Source organism: Humulus lupulus, chromosome 7 (assembly GCF_963169125.1).
Source record: "Humulus lupulus chromosome 7, drHumLupu1.1, whole genome shotgun sequence".
In the NCBI taxonomy this organism is placed as follows: Eukaryota; Viridiplantae; Streptophyta; class Magnoliopsida; order Rosales; family Cannabaceae; genus Humulus; species Humulus lupulus.
The window spans coordinates 12,253,659-12,267,079 of record NC_084799.1 but is presented as its reverse complement, the minus strand read 5'-3'; positions in this window follow the sequence as shown (position 1 = coordinate 12,267,079).

The following is a 13,421-nucleotide window of genomic DNA, read 5'->3' as shown; positions in this document are numbered from 1 at the left end:
ATATTTAAAAATTCAGTAAAATTATAATTTTAAGTAATTAAAAATCTGAACAAAAAAAAGATTTTTTTTAAAAGTAATTAACTGATTAAAGTGATTTTGTTGACTGCTTTTTTCGTCATCTACCAAAATAAATAGAAAAACTTAAGAAAGAAGAAGATTAACACCAGGTTTTATGTGGTCCAGACTATTAATTAGCCCTAGTACACTAGTCATTTTTATTAAAAATAAAGAACTTGAAAAGCTCAAGCTCTCTTAGAATTCAGGCAACGTTTTTGCTCACTCTGAAAGTTGAGATCCTTTTACAAGTAATATCCTAGCCCTATTTATAGGCGGCTAAGGGGATTAAACTCATTAATTGGAGTTGATTACAATTATTCTTCTCAAAATGAGGTTAGTTATTACATAAATGCATATTTTCTATATTTAATAGGTTGGTGAGCCCTATTAGATCGCAGGCAGGCTCAATACGAGGATGTTAAGCCCATTGCTTTAATGGAAAATCACCTATGACACTGTCAGTGTGGTAGCTGCACGTTCTCCCATGTCAGGCGGTGTCGTGAGACATCTTTTATGCTACTTGTATGGAATCGACAACACGATCTCTGTGGCCACTGGGTGTCAGACAACTGTCTGTGGTCTAGAGCGTCTCTCTAGCTGACTCCTGGCAATTATTAGAGCGTCTCTCTAGCTGACTCCTAGCAATTATTATCCTCCTCCAGAAGAAGTTTTCTAACACTTTGATGAGTTGGTCACGGCTCGAGGGGCTTTTAGAAAGCCACTTTCCGACTAGATTCTCGGGAGGTAATAACCGTCGATGACGTCATGATGAACTCAAAATTTTTACACTGTGTTTTTTTTAAATCGCAATAAAATAGGGTGCGGGTATTAAATATGATATTTTAGACTCATTCAAACATTTTCTTTGCGATTTTTCTTTAAGTTTGAAAAAAAAACGCAGAGAAAGTCTATATTTGTAGTAGTGGACATACTTCTCCCGTAGTGATAATGATGACGAGAACTGGACTCGAGCTTCCAAGGAGCACTAAACTGCATCGTAATTTATGCCACTTGTTTGATGTTGAAAACACAGACAACACATTTAAATATCGTTAATTTTTTTAAGTTTGATTTTAATTTTTAAATAATTAATATATATTTTTGTGTAGCAATGAATAATTTTTTTGTAAAAGGAAAATGATCTACTTATACAAGTTTTTCGTCTACCCGACCGTGTACATTTAATCTATAAGCAACTTTATTAGGCGAACGACGAATATAGATTACAAGTTCTTCATAAAATATCTTCTAATAAACATCATAATTCATTAACATGCAAAATATATCTGTTAGAGAAATAAAAAACTATTGGAAAACAATCAATTTCAACACATGTAAGAGAAGACTAAGGAGAAGAGAAATCCAAAGCCACCATTAAATTTAGATGAATTTGTATTAAATAAATCATGTTGTTAAAATATTAATATTTTTGTCATATTGAAAGTAGATTTGACTAAAATTCTTTTAAAGAGATATTTTTATTCTAGTTTAATTTTAGTTAAATTAGATAATACTGAAACAAACAACAGAATAATAAAATGGCATAATCTTAATTATTATTTATGAAGCATTCAATATTTTATAATTCAACAAAAACATATATATATAAAAAAAATTAATTGTTTCATAAACCGAAATTCTATGAAGCGTTTAATTGTGTTGAAATGCTTCTTTTGGAAATGGACGTGGTCAAATAATAATAATTTTTAGTCATCTGAATTTTGGATGTTATATCATATTATTTGCTCATACTATTTTTCTATATAGGAGGCTGCGGGTGACGTGTGCGAATAATAATGTGCACGGACAAAGAAGCATTCAAAATTTGAAACAAATCATTTACATTATGCATGCATAGTAAAATGAATTTATTATAATAATGCATGATTAATTATTCAAATTTAATAAAAACCCACTTAATATTATTGGTAAAAACTAATTATAGTAATTGAGTACTTGTTGGAATGTTCTCAGATCATATTCACATTACACTACATATATAGTAAAAAAGATCATATATAACATCCACCTATAACCACAAACACACTACTCTTACTCTTAGTAGATCAGTCTCTTCCAATAACCCCACACAACCATATATTATAGAAACTTTTGACCAAAGTCATGTGTGAAAATACTCTTTTGAAAGTTGAAGACTTTTCAAATACTTCTGGAACTTGTTAGATTTGAATCTCTAGTATTATGCATATTTGGTTGAATAACTTTTTGGTGATGACACGACTGCTATAAAATCCATCATTATGCCATTTCACTACTTATAATATATAGTATTTGTGATAATTATATATAGATATATTGACTACCTTTTGAATAACATAAGCACTTAAAATATATATATATATAAATTATAAATACATATATCACATGCTGCTTATGTGGTATTTTTGTATTATTTTGGTCAAAAGTTAATAGTAGATTGAAGCAAATTAGAGAAAAACATAATAATTAATTAATTGATTACTTTATAGCTTTAAAAAAAATGATAAGCGGACTTTATTTTGTATTAATAATTAATAGAACTATATAGTATTCTCTTGATGAGGATCAATGAATCAACAGTATAAGAATTTTGTTTTAGGAAGTTATACAGTATATAAATAAATAAATTAGGTGATTTTAAAAAAAAAAAAAATTCCCCGGGCTAATGCCAAATTAGATTTTGTTAAATAAGAGAAACTTAATAAAGGTATGCAGTGGAATCAAAGTGACTGAAATTGTGAGTGAAATGAATTTAATGAATACTAGTTTGGTCACTGTCTAATTATTTTTACTATGTGTGCAAATTGCAATAAAAAAACTTTATATATATATATAATATACAAATTATTAATTGTTCTTTTGTAAATCTATGCTTATGGGATATAAGAATGGAAGATTCACAAAAACTCTAACGTCATCAATCTTGGCTGCATGCAAATTTTAAGTACTTTTATAATATTGGTTTTTTCTTCTTTATATATATATTTATATAAATGTATACTTGTCCTATATATTGTGGTGTGAATTCATTGGACAAATACATTGTATCACATGCCCTTATTATTTTGGTGCACATATATAATAACGCTTTGCCAAATTTTTGATATAAAGTGCCATGTAGAGGCTGTTAAATTGGGTCAAATATAACCCCAGCTAATGATGATATATGAATATGTATATATATATAAATTTGTTTATATTGATATTTTTCTTTTATAAAAGTTCTTCAATTTGATCTCACCACGTGTGATATGACCATAGCACATTGGATATATATACTTCTCATAAAGATGTTCTATGAAGAATATATAACACATAATATAATGAGCACACGAGGGCTATTAATCGAGTACTAAATCAACTTTACATTAAATCAAGATAAAATAAAATTAGAAAATTGAGTCAAATTAAAATTTGGAAAATTTTCATGTAGTACTTATTATCATCATCACTAAACCCTTTAAATTGATTAATTAATTAATTAGTTAGTGGGTCATCCTTCTTTCTTTTGAATGAAATGTTTTCTAAGCTAACTGATGGCGTAATTTAAAGAGAAGAACATCCAAAATATAATGCCTTTATTAATTAACGAAGGGTTAGGCAAAAGCATATATAAATGTGTTCACACTTTTTTGAACATTATTATAATTATTATTATATTACTTTGGATTAAACCTAAAGTTAATTATTACACCAAATACCCATAATAGCTAGCTAGGCTAGGCTAGGCTAGGAACCTTTTTTTTTTTTTTGCAAATTTACAAAATTTTCCTCACAAGTCACAAGATATATACATTGTAAGCACCTGTTTTTTTTTATTCTTTTTGAGGTTCATTGAAATAATGTTGAACACGAGGGAAATGAACCCAAATTCATTTACCTTCATTGATATATATCACAATGAATTTGCATATAAATATTTATATATATAAAAAAATATATATACCAAAAAAATATTTATTAATAAATAATTTTTTTAAAAAAAAAACTCATGTTGATGTTTGAAAGAGATTGAACGTACTTGTATTAGAATTGACATTGATATATACAGGTTCATGCATATTCCAGACGAAGTTTAATTAGTGGGAGTCGGCCTTCCTATATTTAAGAATATATTATCTTGTTCTTTTTTCTATAAATTTAAAGAAATCTCCCATTTTTTTGGGATTTTTCTTGGTGGTAAATTGAGGAGCCAATAAATAAAATGAACAATAATAATGATCATCAAATTAATATTTTGTGAGTTTTTGTGACCACTACATTTTGGCTAGGAAATGTACATGAACATAATTGTCATCCTAGTGACATGGGCAAGATGATCAGCCATTATGTATATATCAAAGTAATTAATGTTATTATATATGATGATTATTATTAATAATAAAATAGATAAAGACATGAATTTGACCTTTCACTTTTCCCTTGAGAGAAGGGAAGGGAAAGTTGTATAAGTTAGCTAGTAATTAATTAAGAGAAGAAATTGTGTAACAATATTCTTTAATTCGAAATTAAATGTATATATAATATAATATGATCAAGCTAGCTACATATAATTGCATTATAAGTCTTAACTCTATTCATTATTTATTTCACGATCATTATCTCATTTTATTAATTTCGTGATTATAGTAAATGTTCATTGAAAATAAATTAAGGATTTAATTATAAGAGACAAAATTTGATTTTGGGGTATATATGCGCCTGTGGAGAAAGGCAATATGTTGTTCCACTACATTATTCGAATGGATGTAATATACATATATAGAAATATTTATATAAATTATAATTATATAACAAGTGTGCAAGTTGGTGATAAAAGTATTATTCATATATGATGCAAGTTGACTAAGATACTTGGAATCGAGTCTGTCTTGAAACCAAGCACCATATAAAGCTCTACCATTACTGTCCACATCACTCCACACTAGTGAACCAGCACTCTTTATATATTATACATAAATAATAATAATAATAATAATAATAATAAGTTATTATTATCTTTCTTATATTATTTTCACTTTTTAATTATTAGCTCATGTGCACCCTTGAGAACTCAACTACTATACATTAAGGCTAATAAATATCTCTTCGATATAAAAAAAATTGTGTAGATAGATAATTTTTTTAACTTTTAATTGATTTTTTTTTGTTAATTTTAATTGAATATTATAAATATATAATAGAATATATTTTTAAAAATAGATATTTATTAATTATATTAATATAAATTTAAAAATATTATAAAATATCATTATTATAATAATATTTGATACAAAATTAGATATTTAATAATTATATTATATAAATTCAAATATTATAAAATATCATTATTATAATTATATAAATACATAATTTTAATTTTTATTATTTATTATTTATATTTATAAAAAAAAACATATAACTACACAATAAATTATAATAACATTTATCTTCTATAAAGAATAAATAATTTGTTTCTCTAATAATAAATGTGTTACTTGAATAATATTACAAATGTTTTATATATTAAATATAGTGTAGCTTTTGAAAAAATTATAAATAACGTTTAGGTTTAATATTTATTTTAATATGTATATGTTATTCTTTTATATATTTATAATATTGTTTATTTATTTAAAATTTATATCACAATCATAAAACTTAATAAATAATATTTCATAAACTTTTTAAATAATACCTAGTATATATATATATATATTTGCTAAAACTTATTTCTAAAATTTAATGGAATAATGATAAAAAGAGATAAATCATTCAAATAGATTACAGGTGTAAAGATAATAAATCAGATTTTCAAATTAAAATTCTCCTTTTTTATAAAAGAAAATATTTTCCTTTCTGAGATTTTTTTTTTTAAATTGAGTTGCTTTTTTTTTTGACAAAAAAGCTTAATTATACCCGAGAATTACAATTGTTTTGTATCATTTTGTATTTTTGCTAAATATTTCACTCTCTCTCTCTTTTGACATAAATACAACAAAAAAAAGCAATTTGGATTTACAAAAGCACGTAACCAATAAGAACTTGCAATAATTAAAATAAAGGTGTTCAAATGAACTTTTCAAGTAAAATTAAACAAATATTACATATATTATATAAAAATGCAGTCCAAAAACTCCAAGTTGTCTCACTTAGCATATGGTCAAAAATATGATAAAATGTTTGATAGATAATCCAATATTGTAAATAAAATTGGTCAAAACTTTCGTCAGAATCTAGCAGACGCAATCATACAAAATGGTCAACATAGCAAATGTTTCTAGACCAAAGAAGTTACTGTTTTTTTATTTTGACACATACCAGAATGAGTCAGATATACAGTTCATTAATAGATTTTGTAAAATATATAAAAGTGGACACAATAATTATAAAAAGTAAGAAAAAGTGAATGAGTTGGCTTTAGCTTTATAAACGCACCCAGATTTCTTAAATTAATTTGTTTTCTTTCTTAGAAATAAAAGTTAGGCTAGATACGAGAGCAAGAGTCTAGTTCGGATTAAGTGATTTTTTCTTAATTAGATTACAGAGTTTAAAAATGTATAGGGAAATTTGTTTCCAGGAGCTTTAATTTAAGCCCTATTAGTAGGGTTCTCAGTGTTCTTGATTCGTGAATAATTTTCGATGCGATTTTTTTTTATGATCGTGTATATTGTAACTATTTAGAGCATTCTGTAAATTTTTAAAAAATTTCGAATAGTTTACAGTATCGAAAACTAAGTTCAAACATGTTATTGCACTCGTGACTAGTTTTCGGTACTGTTGTTGCGCGTTGAAATCACTATGTTTGAACCTAGTTTTCGGTACTGTAAACTATTAGGAATTTTCTGAAAATTTGTAGGATGCTCTAAATAGCTACAGTATACACAGTCATAAAAAAAATCGCGCTGAAAACTGTTCACGGGTCGAGAAACACTGAGAGTTCTACCGGTAGGGCTTAAAGTAAAGCTCTTATAGAAGAATAGTCCAATATATATATATATATATATCTTTTATATAATAAGTGTGTATATAACGGAAATTCTTAGTTTTAATGGTTTTTTTATTTTTTTAATGTTAACTTTAATGAAATATTTTTATATTTAACAGAATATTTTTATATTTAACAGTATTTTATAGACACTTAAAATTAAATTAAATAAAATAAATAATTAAAAAAATTAAAATAGAATATTTTTGAGATATTTTACAATGATAATTATTTAAAAATAATAAATAATTAAACATATTAAAATAGAATATTTTTCATATATTTTACGATGATAATTATTTTTAAATAATAAATAATTAAACAAATTAAAATATGATATTTTTGAGATATTTTAGAATGATATTTATTTAAAAATAATAAAATCATACGTTTTATAACTTAAATACAATTTAATTAAACTTAAACTCACTTATTAGAATAATATTATATTAAACATATAATATAATCTACTGTGAATTAACAACAAATTGTTTTTTTTTTTTATAAACTAGCAAGAAACTTAAATTTAAAATCCACGAATAATATTTAATATTACATTAAATATATAATATATAATCTCTTCTTGTCACTCCTAAATTCAAAAACTAGAGCAAACAAAAACTTAAACAAAAATAAATAAATTATTTAATTAAAATAAAATATTTATTTCAATATTTATATGATATTAATATAAATTTAATAAAAATAATTAATAAATTCTATAAATAAAATCAAACAAACGTGCATATTGCATGTTTATACCTAGTCTATATATATATATATAAAAGTATCCCATTAATTAAAAAAATTAATTTTTAAAATTATTTTCAACTTTTTTTTTTAATATTTTATTTTGATATTCTTAATTTTTTTTAATTTCAATAATTTTATTTTATCTTGTTTTTATAATTTTTATTAAATAATGTATAATTTCTTTAGAAAAAAACTCTTACTTTGTGACAAGTTTTTATATATTTTTATTTTTGAATCGTACTATAAATATCCCAATTGAAACTTTTAAACCATCCATATGTTCAATTTATATTGGCTCTTCAAATTTTTATAAATAAATAAAAAATCATTATAAAAGAACAAAGCTTTTTTTTTTTTTTGGTAGATAATCCAAAAAAAGAATCCATCAGATCAAAATTAGGTTTGTCCTCGGGTTAGATAACAGTGTTCAGAATTTAAATAAGAATTCAAATAATAGCTTCAGAGTTTTTGTCCAACTTTATAATTAAGTTAATATTTGTAATATTAATGATAAAAAAGTTAATTTTGATAACATAAAATTATTAAATAATAAATTGTTTTATTATCTTTATTGGGTCCAATGTATTAGCTTACAAATTTCATCAAATACACAATATATAATTTTTTTTTCCAAATATAATGAAAGTTTTTTTTTTAAAATATACATATAAGCATTTGATTCTTTTGTCGTATCTAAAATAAAGCTTGATTCCATTTCTTCCTTTTCTATATTACATGAACCTTAGAATTTTTTTTCTCATGTCATGGCAAATCGTTTTAATGTTATTATTACTAGAAATATACATATTTTTCGATAAAATATTATTTGGTATAGACGTAACATTTGTTTTCTTTTTCTATATGCACATGATAATTATTTTTTGTTAAATGTTTACATACCCACGTTAATTAATATTTAATATATCCTCTAAAAAATAATAAAATATAAAACTATTCCCAACTTAATAAAATACATCTATCAATTAAATAATAAATTATTATTTATATATCTAAATAAATAACTATCTCCAATTTAAAATAATATGTTAGTTCTAATTATATTAAATAGTGGAAATTTATGAAATACTAAAGTTTAATATACACTACTACAAAAAAGACATTTTTAAAACTCGCGGTGCACGAGTCTTCTATTTGAGAGCTTAAAAAACTGGGGCATTTTAGAACTCGCAATGCGAGTCTTAAAAGAATGTTTTTAGGACTCGCATTGCGAGTCCTAAAAAGTTGTATTTTTTATTTTTAAAAAATTAATTGATGGGATTTGAATCCGGCGACGGGGCTCAGGCGACGGCGGCGGTGCCACCATTCAAAGGTGGTGGTTCAGAAAATAAACTATTGGGTTTTAAAGCCCAAGAAGCAAGGAGTATGGTGGTGGTGGTGGTTCAACTCGTGGTGGCTCGAGGTGGCCGGAATATGCTCGGAAGGTTTGGGAGAAACTCATGAACGACCGAACTTCGAGTGCCCCGTTGAGGGCACTAGGCCGCGCGTGAGGTGTCCATCTTTGGGGGTCGGGGGTTTCGGGGGACGGCGCTTCCAATGGTGTGGCGCGTGGCGGTGGCCGGAGACGGGACGGCGACCGTTCGACCCTGGCAGTGACGACGCAAGGTGAGAGAGGGAGAGAGAGAAGGAATTTCAAGAGAAAGAGAGAGGGAATCGAGGAGAGAGAGAGAGAGAGAGAGAGAGAGAGAGAGAGAAAAAAGGGTTGAGCGAATTTTTGTTGTTGTTTTTTTTAATAAATAATAATAAAACTTTTGTTAAAAAAAATTGGAGGGAATTTGAAATTTTTTAAAATTCAAACTTTTAGAATACACATAAGGTTTTAGGACTCGCTGCGAGTCCTAAAAACAATCTTTTAAGACTCGATGCGAGTCCTAAAAAGTCCAGGAGGTGTTTATTTAAAAAAAAACTCAAACTTTTAGAACACACATAGTTTTTAGGACTCGCTCCGCGATTCCTAAAACAAATTTTTTATGGACTCGCAACGTGAGTCCTAAAAGGTCCAGGAGGCTTTTTTAGGACTTGCATTTAGGTGAGTGCCCTAAAAAAGTGTCCTAAAAGGGTGTTTTTGTAGTAGTGATATTATTTAGGGTACCGTTTTGGACCCTGTGTTGTGCAATAGTTACCGATCGGACCCTTTGTTTTGTTAAATGATAATTCAAACCATGTGTTTTACAACATGAGACAAAATAATATCCTAAGTCTGATTTTGGTAAAAAGAAATTTAAATATGACTAAAATGCCTTTAGATTTTTTTTCTTTTTTAATGAATTATTTATTTATTTATTAACTAAACAAAATCAATAAAATTAAAAAATAATATAAATACCATATTTTTATTTATTCTTCTTCAAACAAAGAGTAAAATTTAAACCTTAAACTAACCTATCTACTTCATCATCTTCTTCAAGCTCATTCTTTCAAACAGTCCCCACAAAAAAAAAAAAATAGATTGAACAAAAAAAAATGAAAATAACCATCATCATCAAACAAAGAACAACCATAAACCACCTTTGTTCTACCAGATTCCCATTCGCAAATGAAGTATCGAGGAGCCTTGGATCTCACAGTGCCAACATCACTCAATGAAGTAATCTCATCCTGCGCGGTGTTGGTTTTGGGGTTGTCGTTGCTCGAGAAGAAAAGATGGATGTCAACATGGTTGGAAACTAAGTCTTCGACGCGACATAGCTGTAACTTCGCACCAGATCTCAAACCCAGATCTTAAATACCACCCAATTAAAGACCTCAATATCCTGCACCCAGTCGAAGACCTCAACATCTCACACCCAGCCGCATGACCCCAATCCCACACCTTGCCGCAATCCTCCGCTAATTAACCACCCAGATCGACGCACCCACGACTGCACCTAGTCGCATAGAGGTAGGGAGATGACTGATGTAACACCCTACTAATCAGGGATCGTTATGACGCATGTTTAAATTAGTGTTGGACTCGCTAAACGAGTCATTTGGACTAAAATATGTGATTAAGTGACTAATGGTTCAGGTATTAAAAATCTTGGTCATAGGAACAAATATTTTCATTAAAACTTTAGTCTTTACATGGGATCCCAAAATAAAAGTTTAAAAATTGTTTACAACTCAGGGATTACAAAATAAGCCGACCTAAGCGGCAAAACATGGCCCAACTCTAGTTCCCATTGCAATATCTCGGTCGTGGCGATCGAGCGAACTGCATATGTACATACTGTCTCTAACACTCTCCAACTCATGGCTGGCCAAGCTTCTCTTTACCCTTACCTGCACCACATAACACCCGCGAGCCAAGGCTTAGCAAGAAAACATATCTAACAGATCCAGATAATCAACAGAATATAACAACGTGCTTAACAGTAATAACTGAAACCAAGCAGACACATTGTACAAGTAAGCGACCACAGGGTCACACAAGTGCGTATCGCACATCTATTTATTCAAGTGGAATTTGAGCCAGTCAAGTGTATAATACACTCACAGGGTACCCTAGCCATAACGGCCTGCGTTCTGCACGCATTGTGCCGACCACGGTTTATAAGCCGAGCTTTCCAATAAGGAACAATCACACATATAATATATTCATCATACAAATAAATACAATGCTCCAACATGTTTAAATAGATATTCACCAACATGATTATTTATAATCATGTTCATTAACAGGGGCCCAAGCCCTAATCATATTTACATTTCACAGTCAAGCCAAGTCCTAATCATATTTACTATTAACAACTAGGCCAAGCCCTAATCACGTATCTCACGTATCAGGTGCAGTTTTCTTACCTCAAACCTCATGTGAATAATGAAACGACCTCGAGCGCTATCCCTGACCCAAGCTTGGCGGAAACCCTAGTCACAACACAAGTATATGTCCATCAGGAATTATCCCCAGAACCTGAGTTCCAAACTGAACTCTAACTCTCAAAATTGTTGTTCCCAGTTAACGAGGCGTTAAATATGTCCCCCAGGCCCCCAAGAGGGCTCCCAAAATCAGATTCTCGAGCCCCCGGGCCTAGCCTTAAGAACTCAGGAAATTGGCATTTCGGGGCCCCTGGTGCGGTTGCGCCTGCTCTTGGCGTGATCACGCCCTCAGAAAGTTTGGGGTTTCCAGGACATTGGCGCAGTCGCACCCCTAAAATCGACACTCAAATTAAAGTTCAATTTCGCCCTTTCTGGGACACTAGCGGAGTCGCACTAGGTCGCCAGAAACCAAAAATCAGCCTAGAACACAAGTGTTCTTCCCCAAATTCTCAAAACCTGCGATTCCTACAAATTCAGACCCAGAATTCGACCAATACCAGTGATCCTAGCAGGTTTTTAACCACAAAAAAAAAAATCATCACTAGGCCTAGGCAACAAAACCCACTACTCAATCCATCACAAACACTCATAGAAGCTCAAACTAGAAATCAAACTCAAAAGAAATTCAATAACACCAAAATCAGGGGTCTTACCTCTTAATTTCGAATTCCTTGGGGATGAAGATGACCCTTGTTACTTCTAAACCCAATCCAAAGTGCTACTCCACAAGAAGTACCTTCAATCTTCACCAAAAATCCAAAGCTTGGCCTAACTTGGAGTTCTTTGTGTGCTTCTTCCGAAAACTCAGTAGCGAAGGCTTGAACGTGTGTGTGCCTAAGTGTCGAGTTGCTACCCCATGTGGTCAAATGACCACAATGCCCCTTGCCCCATTTAACCTCAAAGGTTACCCCTAAGGGCAAAATTGTTATTTGGCATAATTGCTGCTAATCTCAAATTATCCCACCTAATCCCAAATAGTATATCAATCCAAATATTCATAAATTAATTCCCGTTACTTTATAATTTATGGAAATTTACCAAAATACCCTTAAGCTCACCCTGAGCCAAGTATTTTACCCCGTTGTGACTTTTCTGCTAACTTTCTCACTAGGATCGCCTCATGCTGGGTAACTCAAATATATCCACATAATAATATGGTCACAATTATAAATCACACATATTTACAATTATACCCTCAGCGGTTCAAAATTACCAAAATAGCCTTCTAATAAGAAATGAGCCACATGCATATTTAATATACTTAAACATGCAAGAATAATAATATCATAATAAACCTCACATAATTCACATAATAATCTACTCATATCACTTTAGCACATAATTAACTCAATTATTGCCTCCCGACTCCCTAATAGGGGCACTAAGTCATATTAGGAAAATTGAGGCGTTACAACTGAGGTAGAGGGGAAATGGAGAGTAACATATCGAGAGTGAGATTGTGAGAGTGAGTTGGAGATCAAGAAAAAGACTCTACAGCGACGGCAAAATTCGTCGCTGTAGGTCCGTATGTGTAGTAATGTAACTCCCACTTCTTTCTACAAATGCATTATAACAATTATGAAAAATAAGAGAAGATGTTTTTATTCACACTTTTGAGTGCATTACAATGTTAATTGAATGCTAGAGCTATTAAGTAAAGTGGAAGAATAACGAATGAATACGCAACTATAATATTCATGGGCATTTCATTAGTATAATACCCATAGAATGATGCTAAATACAAGCAAACAATCACTAAAGTTATGAACAATAAAGAGAAATTCATGATTTGATGATGAATTTTATCTAGAAGGATAAGAGATGAAGA